Genomic DNA, 21453 nt, shown 5'->3' with positions numbered 1-21453 from the left:
GACGACTAAACTTTCAGTATCATATAACTTTAATGACTATTAACCCTAACAATTCGTTACTGTAACATGTAGCGTAGAAGACTGTACAATATCTGTCAGTTTACAGTTAGCTATACTTCGTTGCAATTCATCTCTTCACTTCGTTGCAATTCCTCTCTTCTCAACTTTCCTCGAGCCGTATTCCACAGAACAGACCAACGACACACTTCCCAGTGTCGCTCCAGGTCTCCCAAAGCTGAACCAAGTCGTACTCAAGTCTACCGAATCAGAGCCGCACACGTCTTACATCGACTGTATCGACTGTAACAGCTCAAGTCCACTGTAGTTCGCTGTATAGACTTTAACGACAGTAGTCCACTCCAGTTAACTCTACCCTAGTTAACTTGCATCGAGTCGTACACATTTCTCTTCCACAGAGCCGCACACGTCTTACATAGTCTGTATCGACTGTAACGGCTCACTCACGACTCCATACGACTCCATACGACTCCATACGACTGACTTTCACATTAACTCTCTGGCTTATATAGAGTCCCTAATCGCTTGTCCAAAGTTGCACAAACACGGCTAGTATCCTCTGAAATAACACGTGAGGAAACGTCACATCCTGTCTCTATTTATACACGTAGATTCCAGAAAACACTCGATGCAGTGTCATCAAGTCGGGGTCACACGTAGTGACCTTTATCTGTCACTGTTCATTAGTAACTGTCCCCCTACTTAGATCTGTTCGTCCCCTGGAACAACACGTGTGGACACGTCACATCCTGTCTTTGTTTGTACATGTAGATTCCAGGGAACACCAGCTGCTGTGTCATCTCGCCGGGGTCATACGTTGACCTCTACCTATCACTGTTCATTTGTAACACTGCCCCCTTCTTAGATCTGTTCGTCCCGAACAGATTCTACTTCATCACGATACTGATGAAATCGATCGACGATCAAGTAGGAAGCTTTGGTGGTTGCCCCCTTCTCAGAGATGTTCTTTCAATCTGGCAGTTGTCCATCTTCTTTCCATAGAAGAATGGGAGCCAAATCCTCATTTTTTCAGCAGTTCATCACAAATGTTTTCATCAATCTTGGTATGGAAACATCGACCTTCAGATGACGACATTGGGCACTCTTGTCGAGAAAATTCATCAGCATTCTAACAAGTTCGTGCTTCACTCGCTGAGTTATACATTTTCAAGCATCTTTTTCCAGAGCTTCTTCAGAGATGACCAGGTTCATTACAGTACAGCAATATTCACATGCTCTTCTTTTAAACAACAGTAACTGACTTGGGTTTGTACGATGTTGGGTTGATCTTCTTGTACAGTTTTATTTGTACAGTTCTATCTCAGATGGTTACTCACTTCACAGTTCTGGCATCTTACACTAGTTCTGTCCTTCTTGCTTCTGACTTGATTATCGTTCTTCTAAAACCTCTGTTATACTTCATCAAACCTATTCTAATGAGGAATGTTCTTAGATTATTCTTTAGTGGCTTCACACTTTCAACTGATTCGTAAGGCTTTCTTCTTTGGTTTATGGTTTCGGACAGAATCTTTCTAAAAACATGGGCTGTGGAGTTTCATAAATGCAGGTGGGGGTCTATCAGTGGGAGAAGGGGTGGGTTTGTATCTTGATCTTGTTGGAGCCATCCACGTTGCACTCTGCATATGTCGCTTTCTCCGCCTCCTCAATTTGATATTTCTTTGGTTGCGTTGATGTCGTTGTCGTTGTCTTGCTTTCCTGTCGATCAATGCTGATGGCAGCGACTTAGCACATAGGAAGGCATTGTATTTCATAGCTGTAGTCATCAAGACTGTTGATCTAACAAGTTGCTTCAGCATTATTCTTCGATGGGTGCTTTGCGAATGAGCTGCAAGTCCACTTGAAGGCAAGTTGTCAAACACGTCATCACCTTCATCCGAGTCTAGAGGACTCGGCTGTGGGGCAGGTTGATAACATTCAACGTGCAAAGGTCCATCAACTTCAGCATCAGATTCTATTGTGTTTCCTTGACTTTCACCAGGGCTTCTCGCGCTGATCTTGACAGCTGGACATGCTTCTGTTAAGTCCAGACCTTGCTGGTGTATTTCTTGGCATTCACAGTCTTCTTGTAAAGCTACGTACGTACAGTTCTTGTCAAACACGTGGGTGCAATAATCAAGCTTCGAGTTCCTCTCGTAGACACTGGCAGATAGAAGACAGAAGTCTTTAAGGCCCACAGCAACAGGCTTGGACGCAGACCCAACGTTGTCTTGATCTGTTTGGCTGGTTGAGGTACTCATATCAGGTTTATCTGTAGTTAAAGCTTCGGTCAAACTAAAGGTCTCTTCTATTGTTTCTTCAGCGGTCTCATTCTGCTTTTCGTTGAAATAGTAACAGCTATCGTCTCTTTTCATTTCTTGTGGGCCACATTCGTTTGGTTTGCTATCACAGTCACAGACAGCACAACCATCACCAGCATCCCTATCGTAATTGTCTGTATCGCCACATCCTTGGTTGGACAATTGTTCGCTGTTCATCAACGGTGTAGCTCTTTCATCAGTCGACTCAATCTGATACTGTTGGGTGTTCAGCAGCTCGTTCATCATGATTCTCGTTTGATCTTTTATTTGTTCTTCTGTCTTGTTGGGCGTGGTAGTTATTTGTTCATTTTCATTCATGGCTTTAGTCAACTGGTTAAATAAAGAAAATCTGGTGTTGATTTCTGATTCTATCTTCTTAATGCTCTCTTTCACCGAGTTCATTTTGTATTGCAAAGTTCTCAGGAGCTCCATCGTATTAGGTTTGATTTCAAATTGGCAAGTGTCCGGATTCTCATCTTCCTCCAACAGGGCTTGTCTGAGACGTGCTGTTAGCGTTTCCTTATTTCCGTTAAGCTGTAGACCTCTTTCTCGAAGCTCTTGTCTAAGTTCTTTCATGTCAAGTTCAATAAGAAGTTTGATGGAACACATTCTAGCCAGAAAAATCCCACTTCTGACACCAATTGTTACGTATTTCTGAATCTTCTGGCTAGATGTATTAGTTGGCACACAAATTAAAACACAGCAAAGAACTTGACGACTAAACTTTCAGTATCATATAACTTTAATGACTATTAACCCTAACAATTCGTTACTGTAACATGTAGCGTAGAAGACTGTACAATATCTGTCAGTTTACAGTTAGCTATACTTCGTTGCAATTCATCTCTTCACTTCGTTGCAATTCCTCTCTTCTCAACTTTCCTCGAGCCGTATTCCACAGAACAGACCAACGACACACTTCCCAGTGTCGCTCCAGGTCTCCCAAAGCTGAACCAAGTCGTACTCAAGTCTACCGAATCAGAGCCGCACACGTCTTACATCGACTGTATCGACTGTAACAGCTCAAGTCCACTGTAGTTCGCTGTATAGACTTTAACGACAGTAGTCCACTCCAGTTAACTCTACCCTAGTTAACTTGCATCGAGTCGTACACATTTCTCTTCCACAGAGCCGCACACGTCTTACATAGTCTGTATCGACTGTAACGGCTCACTCACGACTCCATACGATTCCATACGACTGACTTTCACATTAACTCTCTGGCTTATATAGAGTCCCTAATCGCTTGTCCAAAGTTGCACAAACACGGCTAGTATCCTCTGAAATAACACGTGAGGAAACGTCACATCCTGTCTCTATTTATACACGTAGATTCCAGAAAACACTCGATGCAGTGTCATCAAGTCGGGGTCACACGTAGTGACCTTTATCTGTCACTGTTCATTAGTAACTGTCCCCCTACTTAGATCTGTTCGTCCCCTGGAACAACACGTGTGGACACGTCACATCCTGTCTTTGTTTGTACATGTAGATTCCAGGGAACACCAGCTGCTGTGTCATCTCGCCGGGGTCATACGTTGACCTCTACCTATCACTGTTCATTTGTAACAATACTGTTGTCTGTCAACTTAGAGGGTCTAAGAGAAACAAACTTACTGGTAATTCTTAAAAGTGTCGTCTTTCACAAACAACCATGATATTAGATCATTTGATAACATTTGTGGACATGTGGTGCTTCAAGTATAAAATCATTTCCCTTGAGTCAGAATGTAACCATTGGCTGGTGAAGAAGTTTTTGTGATCTTTTATTGTTGAACGTATACTTAAAAAAAAAAAAAAAAAGCACCGAAACAGTAGGCTACTGATGACAGACACACTGGTTTGTGTATACTGTCTGATTTTAGTCACCTGTAGGGTTGGGGGACATTTATGACAGAATGACTGGCTGGAATTATTAGAGTCGATGACAGCAAGGCTGTTTATGTGTTAGGAACATGTAGAGCCAGGACCTATTTACAGGAGAATATTAAATTAATAAAGTGAGTTGCTATAGTTTGTTACTATAGTGAGTTGTTATAGTTTGCTAGTAAAGTAAGGTGTTATAGTTTGTTACTAAAGTCAGTTGCTATAGTTTGTTACTAAAGTCAGTTGCTAGAAGTTGCTGAACAATGAGTTCTTTATTACTGATTTTCACGCTACATTTGCAATGCTAAACAATGTCAAGGACGCTCAATTAAAAGATCTCTTGCCAACTATGTAATACAAAAAGTGATTGTGTTACAAGCGAAAAAACTTAGAAATTTGATTTTACAGCTCTAAATGTCCGCCGAAAATTTTCTTTCTTTTTCAGTTTTACTGATTCTAATAAAAAGAAAACATTTGACTTGGGGATCAATGGCGTGGCTACGGTGGGGGGAGGGGAGTTGAAAATACCCCGGGGCCCCCACTTGAGTGTTGTTTTTTTACATTAAATTTTACTAAAAATGCAGGGGCCCCAAAGAGGTCAAGCCCCCCCCCCCCGCACCCAAATGACGGCAAATTCCTAGCTACGCCACTGTAGGGGATAAACAATATTGCCAAACCAAACCTCGCGACTGAAGAAAACGAGACGTTTCGTGCACACATTACATGCATACAGTCAAAAGAAAAAGAGTCCGTTCAACGTCTGCCCTAGATTTCTAGAAGTAACATCAAAGACTGCACACAGGGAAACACACACATACACATAGCTCAAGCACGCACGTTACTGTGCAGTTAGACACTGTCACGTTGGTCCGCGTTCGTTGAGGAGCACATCCTAGTGCATGCATGAATACTTGTCATCTCTCTGTTTACAACTTTCTGTCCAATACTTTACTAAGGAATCAATAGTATAGCAACACGACTTAAGTGTTCTAGATTACTGGCAAATAGAAATATTATTCCGAAAAACTTATTAATAAAATAACTATATGGGTATTTCACACTTTGCCTAAAGCAGTTTTAGTCATTGTATAGAATACCTGAAAGCGTCAGGAATGCTGTAGATTATAAGCACTCATTGTTTTAATGGATTAAATAAAAAATGTTTTCTGGTCTAGTAAAGATACATTTTGACTGAGTGCAATGCTCTTACATCTAGATTGTTTTCATTATAGGCTTCATCAAAGCCGCAATGTTCAATGGCCCAATACATGATGGGCTGTGAAAGAGGAAGAGATTGTTATAAGAATTAAAAATGGTAGAGCGACTAGAGCCTAGGACCTAGACTACCGACTGCCTCTCTACTGCCACTACAGTCTAAACAGTGCCCACTCCCAATGTGAGATATCTTTATATACATATAACTAGGTAGCTAAGCACTTTTCAAAATTGGTTACCCTCTCTAAATGACCGCTAAGGTAACTTTTTGCTAATTGATATTTGTTCACTTTCTTTCGAATAATTTTTTTATTTATTAAAGAAACAATTTCTTACAGAGACGGCAAGAAACAAATCTGGAGACACCGCTAGATGTTCTCTACTGTACATAATACCTCGTCCTAGCAAACATGAGTCAAACATAAACGGTGTGTTAATGAAAACGTAATATACACATATAAAACACATGTGTTGCATAGATCTATATAGATCTATGATGTTTACATAAAATAAGAACGTGTTGCGGGTAACTTGAATCTGTATTACAATGTATTGATTCAAACGTTTCGCAAATCAAGGCATTTTAAGACTGTGCCATCCCAAGCATGATTCTCATCACCAAGCCTACAACATTCATCGAGATGCAGATCTGGAGTTATTTTGTGTATTGTTTACCAGAAAATTATCCGTTGTTTTTTTTTTTCTTTAAACATCAACGTACAAAAAAAATCGTGGGGTCACAAAATACATGAAGAGACTAATTGTAATCCTAAACGACAATAAAGTTACGTCAGAAATCAAGACGCGAGTTCAGTGGTCCATTCACAAGAAGGTTACGGATCACTGAACCGTTGCATCAGCGTTTGCTTACGGATCAAAAGTCAGGAAAAAGTGGTTCAGCTGTTGTGGTGGATAGCGAGGGTCATATCTTGGTGTGACGCAACAAACTTGTGTTTGTTTGTTTGTTGTTGTTTTTTTTGTTTGTATGTTGTTTTTTTATTTGTATGTTGTTTTTTTATTTAGGTGCACATCAGTTATTTGTTTAAGAACTTCATAATTCGTAAGCCAATGGTTCTCGACCTTTTTTCTGCCTGGACACATACACATATTTCTGCCTGGACACATACACATATTTCTGCCTGGACACATACACATATTTCTGCCTGGACACATACACATATTTCTGCCTGGACACATACACATATTTCTGCCTGGACACATACACATATTTCTGCCTGGACACATACACATATTTCTGCCTGGACACATACACATATTTCTGCCTGGACACATACACATATTTCTGCCTGGACACATACACATATTTCTGCCTGGACACATACAAATATTTCTGCCTGGACACATACACATATTTCTGCCTGGACACATACAAATATTTCTGCCTGGACACATACAAATATTTCTGCCTGGACACATACAAATATTTCTGCCTGGACACATACAAATATTTCTGCCTGGACACATACAAATATTTCTGCCTGGACACATACACATATTTCTGCCTGGACACATACACATATTTCTGCCTGGACACATACACATATTTCTGCCTGGACACATACACATATTTCTGCCTGGACACATACACATATTTCTGCCTGGACACATACAAATATTTCTGCCTGGACACATACACATATTTCTGCCTGGACACATACAAATATTTCTGCCTGGACACATACAAATATTTCTGCCTGGACACATACAAATATTTCTGCCTGGACACATACAAATATTTCTGCCTGGACACATACACATATTTCTGCCTGGACACATACACATATTTCTGCCTGGACACATACACATATTTCTGCCTGGACACATACACATATTTCTGCCTGGACACATACACATATTTCTGCCTGGACACATACACATATTTCTGCCTGGACACATACACATATTTCTGCCTGGACACATACAAATATTTCTGCCTGGACACATACACATATTTCTGCCTGACACATACACATATTTCTGCCTGGACACATACACATTTCCAAAACGCTTCATACATTGGACAGAAGTTTCTAGAAGCCTCCTAGCAGCGCAATTAAAATAAAAAAATAAAAAAACTAAGACTCCATCAGCCAGTAACAATGTTTACAATTATTAAGTATAAACCCAGTAATGGAGTTCAACAACGAATTAGGCATGTCAATGTAAGAAGTTCGCAACGCATAAAACATTCATTCTAAATAAACCAGCTTGTTGGTTGTTAGCACTGGAAACCATCTTTTGATTAGCTCGCAAAGCCAAAGAACATGTGTCATAACATAAACAATATATTTAAAACGAAATAAATAAATGGCATATAAAAAAAAGAGAGACATAAACAAAAATAAATATTGGAACCTGTAGATAAGTGTTGAGGCTTGTGTCTTCAATGTTTGCATGGAAAGAGAAGGGGAAAATTAAGAAGAATATCAGTAGCAGGGCGAAAACCCTGTTGATAGAGTTGTGTAGAAACCCTGTTGATAGAGTTGTGTAGAAACCCTGTTGATAGAGTTGTGTATAAACCCTGTTGATAGAGTTGTGCATAAACCCTGTTGATAGAGTTGTGTAGAAACCCTGTTGATATAGTTGTGCATAAACTCAGTTGAGTTGCTTGGCTTTCAATAAAATGTAACTTCAGAAAACACACCACAATAACAGAACACAAGTGACTACGACATAAGACTTACCCAGAGTTGAAACCATGACAGACACTGTACATGAATTGATGGTAAAAGGTAATGTTCTATGCTTCGATGGATACCAAGAACACACATCGCAGACTGAAACATTTCTTAAGCGTGTTTGTTTCAGACAGAAAGCAGCAATGCAATGATTCAAAAAACATAAAATTGTAGTTTCAAACACGACAAATAAGATATTTTCTTGATCGAAGCCCCAGCGGTTAAATTTACCAATTTACAATTTCGACCCAAAAGGCTTTTTGAAGCCAAGATATTGAAGAGTACAAGATTATACTTTCGTTTTTAAACACTACTTTTTGTGCGTAATTTCCTCTTATATAAAATATATACTAGTCGGCCGGTGGCGTAGCATACGCCGCTATTTTGCAGGGCCGGCCATAAGCAACCTATGCGACCGCAGTGGGCCCCGCACTGTCATAAGACCCGCGCTAATTCTGGGTGTAAATTATTAAATTAAACCATTTTATAACTTATAACAGATTTCCTGGAAATCTCCTAAAATTGCAAAATATACGAAAATAAAAAAGGAAATCTCCGGAAATAATTAACAATCTTTAGAAAACTCATACACATCTCATGAAATATATAGACAAAAATGGTCATTTTGGGGTGTCATTCAATATGGAAAACGTCAATCCTACCTGCGATACATAAAAACGGCATTATGCATTACCCGTAATTGTGTTATCTGGTGAAAGAAGCTTCTCGGGCCTCAAACTAATGAAGAATTACTTGAGGTCAACAATTCTCAAAGATAGATTGAAACATTTGGTAATTCTGGCTATTGAGCGTGATCTATGTAGGAAATGAAATCTTTATGATAATACTGTATGACTTCGCTACACGCAAGGCTCGTAAAGTAATTCTGTACGTAGTAAACAATGAATATTGTAGTTGTGCGTATGTGTGTGTGTGGGGGGGGATAGGTGATACTGTTAATGGAATTCACAGGCAAAACAAGATTGATATAAAGAGGGCCGTGCCAATTAAATGTAACAGATACTAACATTTAAGTGTTTTAAGGGACGGGGTGAAAATGGTGGGGGAGAGAAAAGTGATACAGAAATCACGGCCAGATGTGAGTGTGTCTGGGAGAGCGATTTAAAGCGGGTCGTTGAAATAGGGACAGTTTGAATTGAAAATGCAATAATAAGGTTCGGGGGTACGGCCAGTTTTATGTGAGCATTTGCAGGATGTAATACGAAAAAGGGCCTAGGTTAACAAATATACAGCCTATCAAATAGTTCAAAAAAGAAATGAAAAGCAGAATAGTCTATTTGTTACGGGGGATGGGGAAAAAGAGGTGATACTTCATTTACGGACTGGTCCAATTCAACGTAATAGATTCTAGAATCAGCGGGCCAAAGGAATGTCTGGGGAAAGCGTTGAACTTTAAAAAGTAAGTATGGAAAAAAAGTAAGAAACAATATATAGCCTGGAAACAAATCAATGGACCTAACCAGAAGGTAATGCTAGTGCCTGTATATTTTCTCTCTGGGTGAGACTTTTTTTTTTCGGTCAAAGTCAAAATGAAAGTATAATAAATGTAGATCTTCACTTCCGGTAGCCAACCTTTCAGATATCGTGAATGCACTCTCTCATTCCTATTATTAAAGGCTAACATTCGTGCTTGATAATATTTAACCTTACCCCCCCAAGTCTTTGAGGGGGGGGGGGGGAAAGCGGAGGGGTGGGGAGATGCGAGGACGATGGAACCAGGATGGCCGTTATCAAAATCCAGTGCCTCAACGTCACGACCACCTTGCCACAAAACCTCCCTCCCTCCCCCACCATAGCAAACAGCCATACCGTAGCCTACGTCACAGAAGGGGGGGGGGGGCACAAAGATCACCACAAAAAGTCTTTAACGTATTTAGGCCAGCATTTTTTTTAACATGATACTCTTACTCATTGGCTACTCGGCACTCTTACTCATTGGCTACTCGGCACTCTTACTCATTGGCTACTCGGCACTCTTACTCATTGGCTACTCGGCACTCTTACTCATTGGCTACTCGGCGCTCTTACTCATTGGCTACTCGGCACTCTTACTCATTGGCTACTCGGCACTCTTACTCATTGGCTACTCGGCACTCTTACTCATTGGCTACTCGGCACTCTTACTCATTGGCTACTCGGCACTCTTACTCATTGGCTACTCGGATGACCGAGTGGGAGAGGGAGGTGTCCTCAGTTTTGGTACACACGATTTGTCGTGTCGCCGCTGAAAACTTTTAAAAAATTAAAAATTAAATTCTATTTGTACCTCTGATTTATGCTTTTCAGATGATATTTAAAAGTCGACTAACGACCTAAAAATAGCACCAGCCTTAAACAAGAACATAAACAATTTACCACACCAGAAGACGCTATCAGAAAGTGGACCTGGAATGATGACGCAATATGTATTCTAAAAGCAATTTAGGGAGAAGTGAGAGACGCGGTGGCGCATTCCAAATCTCCACTACTCGGAGTTTTCATTAGTCTTTGACATTATTTGTATGATTCTTAACACACACGCACACATATTGTTTAGTAACGTTTATTTTAGAATTTGGCATCAAGTAAATCAATACACACACACACACACACACACTTCAGAGACATAAGCGCCACCATTAGCGAGAAATGAGCCTTCTGCTATCATGTTTTAAGAGCGGAATGTATTTTTAGCTCAAAGCCATATCACCACAAGGGGAATAGCTTTTGTGATAATTAAATGTCAACGTTTTAAAAGGGGGGGGGGCGACTTTGAAAGCGGTAAACATGTAGAATAACACTATGTACTATCTTTGGAAATAAACCAAATTGAAGTGAACAAAATAATAAAAAGACATAAGTAATAAGGCCGGCCTTAGGCATAGGCAAACTAGGCAGCCTCCTAGGATAGGACTAAAAATAATTGTGAAACTTGGATCAGTTCTCGAACATATAGTACAAATGACTCTGTTTTCTAATCCAACTCTAGCCTCCATTACTGAAATAGCAATATATGAATTTCAGTTATTTGTCGATGTAGATACAGACACGGGCAGGGTTTTAATAAATTGCGTAATTTTATTTTATCACAATTTATTTTTAACTTTTTAAATTTCATTTAGGGCCACCAAATTCACTTCGCCTAGGGCATCCTATCTTCCAAGGCCAGACCTACAAGTAATATAAATTTAAAAAACAAGCAAAATAAAAAAAAAAATCCATTTTAAAAAACAAAGTTTATCTAAGGAGAAGAAATCCGCACTAACAACTATATCTCTCAATCACGTAGAGGTTATTTTACTTATTCGATATCGAACAAAGTAATTAATTACCAATAATTAATTGACTAATTGGTTACTTTTTAAATTGATTCATGTTTTGCAAGGTACAATAATAATTGCTTAAAATTCCAACTTAATCCTGAGAATGGGTGTGGGAGAAATAATGTGAAAAATTCTAGAAAGGGAACAAGCCCTACATATTTAGCCATATCTGTGAATACTCAAGGATTACTTTTCGTTGTTGGTATCAAACAAAATAATAAATTACCAATAGTTAAATGACTAATTGGTAATCCCTATTACTGATTCGTGTCTAATCTATGCCAATGAATATTTGTGCAAAATGTTGAGCTTGTTTTGAGAATGGGTGTCGGAGAAATAACAGACAGACAGAAAGAGTGCGTTGATATAAACTTTGTAAAAACGAATCCTTACAATAGTTCAAATAATAGTAATAGTAATAATAGTAAGCTTAACATTTCTATTTTGTCAGAGAAAATAACGAGAAAATCAAAGGGACGAAACCGACGTCCATGCTAAAAGATTTGTGTTATTAGCACTAGCGGATCCAGAACTTTGGAGTGGGGGGGGGGGGGGGCGATTTTTTTCCAAACCCTAACCCTAACGCCCAGTAAACCCTAACCCTACGCATAAACGTGCATACAGCGCGCGCGCACACACACACACACACACACGCGCACACACACACACATATATATATATATATATATATATATATATATATAAATATGAGAATACAAAAAGCAGCATTTCTCAACCTTCGGCGAAAAACAAAACAACTGGGGCAGCGCTATAAGGTTCTCTGGTGAAATTCGGGGCGAAGCCCCGACGCCATAAGCGTCTTCTTACTTTTTTCCACTGCAGAAAAGCATTCTCTTGACAAGTACAGCTCATTATTCATCAATGGAGTTCGGGGCGAAGCCCCGACGCCAAAAGCGTTTTCTTGCATTCTTCATTGCAGAAACGCATTCTCCTGACATCTAAAACTCATTACCCATAAATGAAGTTCGGGGCGAAGCCCCGACGCCAAAAGCGTTTTCTTGCATTCTTCTCTGCAGAAACGCATTCTCCTGACATCTACAACTCATTATCCATAAATGGAGTTAGGGGCGAAGCCCCGACGCCAAAAGCGTTTTTTTGCATTCTTCACTGCAGAAACGCATTCTCCTGACATCTACAACTCATTACTCATAATTGGAGTTCGGGGCGAAGCCCCGACGCCAAAAGCGTTTTCTTGCATTCTTCTCTGCAGAAACGCATTCTCCTGACATCTACAACTCATTATCCATAAATGGAGTTCGGGGCGAAGCCCCGACGCCAAAAGCGTTTTTTTGCATTCTTCACTGCAGAAACGCATTCTCCTGACATCTACAACTCATTACTCATAATTGGAGTTCGGCGCGAAGCCCCGACGCCAAAAGCGTTTTCTTGCATTCTTCACTGCAGAAACGCATTCTCCTGACATCTACAACTCATTACTCATAATTGGAGTTCGGGGCGAAGCCCCGACGCCAAAAGCGTTTTCTTGCATTCTTCACTGCAGAAACGCATTCTCCTGACATCTACAACTCATTACTCATAAATGGAGTTCGACGCCAAAAGCGTTTTCTTGCATTCTTCACTGCAGAAACGCATTCTCCTGACCTGAAGCTCATTATTCATACTATTAAAAAACGACCTTTCGAATAATGTTGTACTTGAAAAATATTCTAATTTGAATTTATAGACCCATAATATATTGCAAATAAAACCGATTTGTTCCTTGAAAAGATAGGATACCCCACGTATTTAGATTTTTGCATTGAGGATCGCCGCCGAAAAAAAACTTATTCGATAAATAGTATTCAAGAAAACTCTAGTATAAATTGTGAGTTTTAGTCCCAAATTTATTTAGCTAGAAAAATATCAGATTGAGTAAAGGTTGGGAAAAGGCGACTATGAAAACGTTATTTGAGTTTAGAACTCATCTCAATCATGACTCTTATACTGAAAAATTGCGTTTGAATTCTAACTTTTCCCATGCAAAGTCTTTCTTAAAATACTTATAATAACTTCATGTGAAATTACAAAATGGGAATGGCAGTAGAGTGAAAACGATTAATCCTCGCTCCTTTACTAATTTCTTCTAAAGATTGCATTTGGCATTAAATAATAGGTATGGGGCGACTCGATATAAGAATTTAATTTATAGTATATATAAATTATATTAGTGACAGATTTTTTTTAATTTTGTAATTTCTTAACTATAATACAAAAAGAAAAAGTATTGATTTGTCCGATTGGGGGAAATGCGATTGCATGTATCGCCCCTCCCACCTGGTACAACCCTTTTTCATTTAAATTTACTAATGATACAATTTGAGATTAGAGTGTGGTACGACATATTTACAATGGGTCACATATCAATACGTAGTTTATATTATATAGATATTCAACTAATTTTATTTACAAACTATGATTCTCCACAAAAATAGGACCGCCCCCCATAGCACTCAGAGGGCTAGAGTGGGGAGGGCAGTACATGCAATCGCCCCCCCCCTCACCCCACCGAATCGGCCAAAATACCAGGAAGGGAGCGACATAATATAAAATTTATATATTAATTCAACTAATTTTGTTCACAAACTATGATTTCTCAAAAAAAAAAAGGAACCGCCCCCCCCCCCACTCAAAGGGTTTAGGTGGGAAGGGCAGAAGAGGTATTCGTCCCCTCCCCCCACCAATCGGCAAACAGGGAACGACATAATATAAAGATCGGCAACTCGAAAGTTAAGGGGGGGGGGGGAAGGCGGGATTGATACCATCGCCCCCTCCCGACCCCACCAAATCGACCAACATACTAGAGGGGGGGCGAAATAATCTAAAAATAGGTTGAAATATAAATAATTAGTATATATTTTTAACATAAGTAATAAATTCGTATACAAATTGTGAGAATCCTATACTAAAGTTCGTCCGCCCCCCCCTTCGGGGGGGGGGGGTCGGCCGAGTGGGGGGGGGCGATCGCCCCTACCGCCCCCCCCCCTGGATCCGCCAGTGGTTATTAGGCTGACGCTCTATCAACTTAGCTTTCTAGCCATACTATTATATGCAAAATTTTAGTTTGAAATAAATGCATTAATTTTTTACATTTTTTTCTTTTGCTAGTGCTCCAACTTTTGACCGACATTTTGAATAGGAAGAAAGTGAGAGCTGAAAGAAGGATTGTGTGACTAAAAGGCATAATCCGTTTGATCACCCTTCAAGAAGGCTCGAGGTCGAAACCCGACTCGAGCAGCGTTGTGTTTGCTGAGTGCCTAAAGGCAGCATGGAAACTTTCTCACAAATACCCCTAACCCCGACTGGTCCCGAAAAGAGATTGGACCAAGCGCACTGAGCAATGCTAAAAGCATTTTAAAAATGCGCTATAGAAAAAATATTTTTAAAAACTGTGTTGTTGTTGGTTTTTTTTCATAATTAATAAACAAACGAAAATATGCGAACGCTTTCGATCATGACCTTCGCCATTTACAAGACATGGAATTTTAGCTGCAGAAAAAAAAAAAAAACTAAATCACTTACTTTGACCGTGTGAATCAAATATTAGGCTAATGTAGTTTCTGTCAGCACGTGTAGTGGACGCAGTTAAAAACTTTTGACTAATGTCTAAATGCCACTCAATGGTCATAAATCATGTCGTCGTCAGTCGAGACGCTACCGATCCTTAAGTGGAATAGAATGATGCAATCTTCAAAACTATGTTTGGTTTAAAGGGCATTCAAGGGGGAACGTTGTTATGAAGCTATTTTTAAAACACCTGCGCTTGGTATAATGACATATTTCGACGACCTCTGTGGCCGATGTCCTGAATGAAACCAATTTACAATAGGTTCTGTGTGTTTGAGACAAAATTAATATAGATGAAAAAAAAAAAAAGACAAACAAAGTTCCCATTGTCTCATTTTCATGACATAGTTTTTGTCAGTGTGCTTCTTGTATAGACAAATATGGAACCTTGGGGGAAGGAGGAACTTTTACAACTAAAATGGTCCCCTAGTAACGTTATGGCTGTTAAGCGTTCATCCCTAATTGCCCTCCGTTTTTCCACAGGCCACATGTAAGTATTGTCAACACTCAATAAAGCTATAAAACAAGTGACTATCCATATAAACGTGTGTCCATTTTGTTGCCTACTTTTCACCAGTCAAATAAGTTTACAATTGACAAAATCTACCCCCCCCCCGGCTGCTTTTTTTTCCGCTTTCCCCCAACCATCTGTTCTTTGTGGTCGTGTGGTTGTGTTACGCAGTCATAATTTGACCAAGTCTAGACCCAAACCTTGTAATCTTTTTATTTCAAGCTTCTAAATTTCAAGTAAACCAACTTTGTTCAGCTGCCGTACGCTATAGTTATCTCGTTCTTATATTTCTTTATTTCTGAAACTTCTTTTAAGTAGCATCATTAAAATTGTTAATTCATTCAATATTTGCCTTTTCGTTCTGATATAAACAGAAAAAAATCAATAAGTTATGTTCATTCACGGTGCGTGGTGGCCGAGTGATAAAACGCGAGGCTTCCGAACCCGCGGAGTCTGAGTTCGCTTCCCGATGAAGACTGGGGTTTTGAAATTCGAGATTTTTAGAATGCCTGATTGTTAAGGGAACCTGACGTTTTGGGAAATAAAAGTGGTTGGTCACACGACACTCTCGTTAATGGTCGGCCATAGAAACAATCGAAATTCACCATAGCTCATTGTGCTGACTGTTTCCATAGTGATTTGATTTATAAGGTTTGACAGTCGGAGATCTCTTTGGAGATAAGCTACAAGTCCAGCACCTGCCCAAGTGACTTTTAGAGACTTACCACAGCTCTATACTCTATATCTCTAAACTCAGAGAGTATACATGGCGCCTCTAAAACCCCCTAACGATTAAAGGCTTCGCGGTGCACCTAGTGGATAAATAGGCAGTGGAGTCCCATGGGCATATGGACTTCCATGGATTACTTTCGGCAGCACCTGCAACTAAGTTGATGCCAAATGTAATGCCAAATGTAATGCCTATCCTTGGGATCACGCCGGCAATGTGTAATACGTGATTTCTTTAAGATCCCAAGACAGATGACAATTCGACAATCACAGAACGTATAAAGTAGATCTAGTACTGTGATAGAGTAAATGTTTGTGAACTCTTTTTCCATTGCCCATCGCCAACCAATCTCGTCCTCCCATCCCAAGTTATCTTCTGGAAAGGCAACGAGTTTTGACACAACGGAAGCTACACTTGTATCTGATAAGGTAAGGCAGGGTTTCCCAAACTTTACGGAACACTTTGCTCATTCTGAGAATTTACTAGAACAATTTGCTTATTTTTTAGAGAGGTTAATTCACGTGGTGGCCAACTACTTAATTATTTCAGTGGTTCGTGGAACAACTATTACGGCCTCGCGTAAACACTACGGTTCCGCGGAACACAGTTTGGGAAACACTGGGATAAAACAACGTTCAAACTGACACAAACGACGAGTGTGCCAGACTTTTCTGAATCTGCATGGACTGGAACACTTGGTAAAACCACGTCATGAGCATTTTAATGTTGTCTTTTTGTCACATTGTTGTTGTTGTTTTACAATGGGAAGACTTTTCTTTTTCATCTTACTAATAATACGTTTTTTTATGTGTTGTTGTTTTGTTTTTGTGGTGATTGTTACAATTCTGCGCATTTGAGATTAACATACAATAAGAAGCTTGAACATTAAAACTACAAACACTTCTACCAAATGACTGAACGTGAATGTGACTCCAAGCCATAAGAAGAAGCAAAACAAACTTACAGCAGAACTCGGGGTCACGGTCACCAAGCCAACCTACAGAGGACATTGCTCGGGGGGAAATGTCTGGCGTAATATCACCGAAACCCGAGTCATTTAGCGACCCTGTTTATAGATCTAGTTTCAACCACACAAGCTAGCTTTACGATCAGGCGAATTAATATTGATACGTTGTGTTAATTAACTACACACTTCAGTGTGTCATAAAGATACACCTAACTACATACTTCAGCGCGACGTAACGACACACCTAACTACACACGTCTGTATGTCGTAACGACACACCTAAGCAAACTTCATCTAGTTTGCGTTTTTGTTTGTTTCACATGTTTCGGGCGTTCCTTCAAAATTGAAGATTTTTACATCCTCACCCGGTGGATGACAAAGTCAGGGTTCGAACCCGGGCCCATTCGCCACCATCGAGACAACAGTCTGGAGCGCATGCCACGTACACGACCAGGCAATGTAATCACTATTTGCCTAGGCAGCTTGTTTTATAAGGACTACTCATGTATTGTCATTATTTTGGCATAGACGTTTTTCTACATATTTAAGGTCACTAAATGGCCTATAAGGCTCTAAAATGTATTGAAGACATGTGTTTCGAAGATACTTATTCCATAATCAAAATAAGTTTTAACAACATATAGGTTAAGCCCTATGAGAGTGAGAGACCTTGACCTCTTTAGCAACGTGAGATATTTGTAACATAATAGTAATATATGTACATTTGCACACTAGCGCGTCAGTGCAACACCGCTTGTGTTTACGTAATAAATGGAGTTCCTAATATGTCTTCCCTCTTAAACACTAGTTTGTTATTTGTGTAATACAAATATTCTACATGGTGTCAGAATAAAACTTAAAAAGCTGTCCAGACAAAGGTTTTTATTAATCTAATAATGGCTTCTTTTTATTTTGAGCAACCAATCTTGAATTGGAATGCTAAAGATCTGTATCAAGAGTTTCTAAGGTTTCAACAGCAGGTGAGCTTTTGTTTCAAAGGACCGTTAGCTGGTGCCGATAGTAAACAAAAAGCCGGATGGCTGGGAATGTGGATAGGTCAACAGGGCCGAGAAGTTTACAAAACTCTAAATATTACTGATAGTGAAGAGGGAGATCCGCAATTGCTATTAAAGAAAATAGAAGACTACATAAGGCCAAGACAAAATAAAAGAGTGTCTAGATTTAGAGCACATCAGAGAAAGCAGGTAGAAGGAGAAAGTTTTGATAACTTCGTTAAAGACCTAAAGCTTCTCATTATGGACTGTGAGTATGACAATCCAGACGATATGCTCATTGATTTGATCATCAGTGGAGTCATACACGAAAAGGTACAGTTAAGACTACTTGATCAGGGACAGAAGTTGACCCTTAGCAAGGCTATAGAAATTGGACAACAATATGAGATGTCACAAAGCCAAGTGAAAATGTTTAGGGGCCAAGAAGTTCTAGCAATCAAGAGACAGTCACACAATGTACTCAAGCAGAAGTCTAAAGAAAACTCAGCTAAATTATGTAGTAAATGCGGCAAGAACCATGAAAAGGGAAAATGTCCAGCAATAGGAACCACATGCAATTTCTGCAAGAAGAAAAACCACTGGTTTCAAATGTGCAGAAAAAGACGCAACGTCAATCTAGTAGAAGATGACAGTCACAGTGATGAAAATATTATACCTGTTAGTACTGCAAGTAGCCAGTATAAAAAGGGTAATATTGAGAATATCAATGTCGTTGAAGACAAGTGGACTGTAAAACTAGTCGTGCATGGTAAGACATTAATTTTTCGTATCGACACTGGTGCAAGATGTAACATTCTTGTCAAGTCAGAGTTTGAAAAGCTCAAAGACAAAGTAAAACTTGCTTATTCAGCAAAGTCGCTCAAGTCTTACTCTAATCATGTTATTAAGACCTTAGGAGCAGTAGTGCTACCTTTGAAAAATAATATCCAAGAGGTGAAAGCAAGGTTTGAGGTAGTAGACATTAGTCAAGAGAACATTTTGAGTGGTGACACAGCAGAATGTTTAGGACTACTACAACGGATAGACAGCATAGAATCCAAGGCAGAAGACGAGTTACAAAGAGAATTTCCTGAAATGCTGAAAACAACTGGAACACTGCCAGGAGAATACAAGATTCAGTTACAGGAAAATGCTAAAGGAGTTATCCATCCACCACGTCGCTTAGCAGCATCGCTACGCAATAAAGTTGAAGAAAAACTTAAAGAAATGCAAGCTGATGGATTTATTACTCCAGTACATGAACCTACTGAATGGGTTAGCTCCATGGTTGTTTCGTTCAGGAATGACAAAGTGAGAATATGTATTGATCCAAAAGATCTCAATAAAGCAATCAGACGGGAACATCACCCGATGAAAACTATTGAAGATGTGATCACTAATATTCCAGATTCGAATATATTCTCAGTTCTCGATGCCAAGTCAGGGTTTATGCAAATAAAGCTTGAAAGAGAATCTTCATTTCTCACAACTTTCAACACACCTCTGGGAAGATATAGATGGTTACGATTACCTTTTGGTATCAAATCAGCGCCAGAAATTTACCAAAGAATTATGGATGAAATGCTTCAAGGAATTGAAGGAGCATATGTCATCATAGACGACATTCTAGTAGCTGGTAGAGATGTTGAACATCATGATCACATTTTGAAACAAGTCATGCAAAGAGCAACGGAGTACAATCTAAAGCTGAACTATGACAAGTGCAAGATAAGGCAAAACAGAGTACCTTATATGGGCCATATCTTGTCAGAGAAAGGTTTAGAACCAGATCCAGCAAAGATAAAGGCAATTATTGACATGCCAGCTCCTCAAGACAAAGATGGAATCAGAAGATTTCTAGGTTTAATTCAGTACCTAGCAAAATTTATTCCTAATCTAAGTCAAGCAGATGCTCCAATACGAAAGCTTCTAAAAGATGATGTAGAATTTCAATGGAATCATGAACAAAACAAGAGTTTTGAAGAATTGAAACATCTTTGTACAAACCCTCCAGTTTTAGCATATTATGATGTCAACAAGAACGTAGAGATAGAATGTGATGCAAGTACAGATGGACTGGGAGCAGTATTACTCCAGGAAGGTCGTATAATTGCATACGCATCAAGAGCTCTCACAGATATAGAAACAAGATATGCTCAAATTGAGAAGGAAATGCTCTCAATTGTGTATAGTACAAGCAAATTTCACTGCTACATATTTGGTGAAGAAGTAACAGTTTATAATGATCACAAACCTCTGGAGCAAATCTTCAAGAAACCTCTATTGTCAGCACCAATGAGAATACAGAAGATGCTAATAAGACTGCAGTGGTATGATCTGAAAGTCTGTTACAGAAAAGGCAAGGAAATGTTTATCTCCGATACACTTTCTCGTGCACATCTACCAAATACTGATACACAGACATGTGAATTTACAGATGATTCAGTGCATATGATCTCTGTAAGTGATTCGAAATACAATGAAATTAAAGACTGTACAAGCAAGGAACTTTCAATGCTTCTGGAAGTAATTATGACTGGTTGGCCAGACACAAGAAGCGAGACTCCAATTGAAGTCAGGCCGTATTGGGATTCAAGAGACCAGTTATCAACTTCGGATGGTATTATATACAAAGGTCTGAGAATAGTCATGCCACCAAGCTTACGTAAATACATGCTAAATCTGATTCACAAGTCTCACTTAGGAATAGTCAAGTGTAAGCAGAGAGCCAGAGAAGTCATGTATTGGCCAGGCATGAATGCAGACATTGAAGTGACAGTTAGGGATTGTAGCAGGTGTGCTGAACAACAGAATCAAAATGTGTCAGAACCGCTAATACCTACCAAGACACCAGATCTCAAGGTGGTGAAGAAACACTTTGACTCCGAGAAACAGTCTCAGAAACATTATTATGATAAGAGGAAAGGAGTTAAGAGTCATAATCCACTACAAGACGGAACGGCAGTCAGAATGCAACTTAATTCTAAGTGGAAACCAGGAACAGTAGTTTCGAAGCATTCTAAGCCTAGATCATATAATGTCAAAAGTGGAAATAAGGTCTACAGAAGAAACAGAAAACACATCAGAAAGTCTTCTGAGAAAGCAAACAGATTTGACAACAATTATGACTTTCCAGATGACATCTCAGAACAACCAGAACCACTAAATCTAGAGAGTCCAAGATTACAAACTACACTAGATTTTGAGCCGCCACTACACACTGCTT

General features: G+C 39.3%; 1 protein-coding gene across 3 annotated transcripts in view; it reads right to left on the bottom strand.

Annotated features, from left to right (window-relative positions):
• LOC106065663 (sialin-like) overlaps positions 1–21453 on the bottom strand; it is a 57568-nt gene that overhangs the window by 33996 nt on the left and 2119 nt on the right. Inside the window, exon 1 of one of the 3 annotated variants that reach the window (XM_056004681.1) lies at positions 14980–15133. The exons of 1 other annotated variant lie outside the window; for it this stretch is intronic. The gene's annotated coding sequence lies outside the window, so the exon portion shown is untranslated. Of the gene's footprint in view, positions 1–8122; positions 8222–14979; positions 15134–21453 lie in introns of those variants that run through there. One more of the 3 variants, XM_056004682.1, reaches the window with a different exon arrangement.

Source organism: Biomphalaria glabrata, chromosome 11, assembly GCF_947242115.1.
Source record: "Biomphalaria glabrata chromosome 11, xgBioGlab47.1, whole genome shotgun sequence".
Classification (NCBI taxonomy): domain Eukaryota; kingdom Metazoa; phylum Mollusca; class Gastropoda; family Planorbidae; genus Biomphalaria; species Biomphalaria glabrata.
Note: the sequence above shows the minus strand (reverse complement) of the source record. Positions and strands in the feature narration are given on the sequence as shown.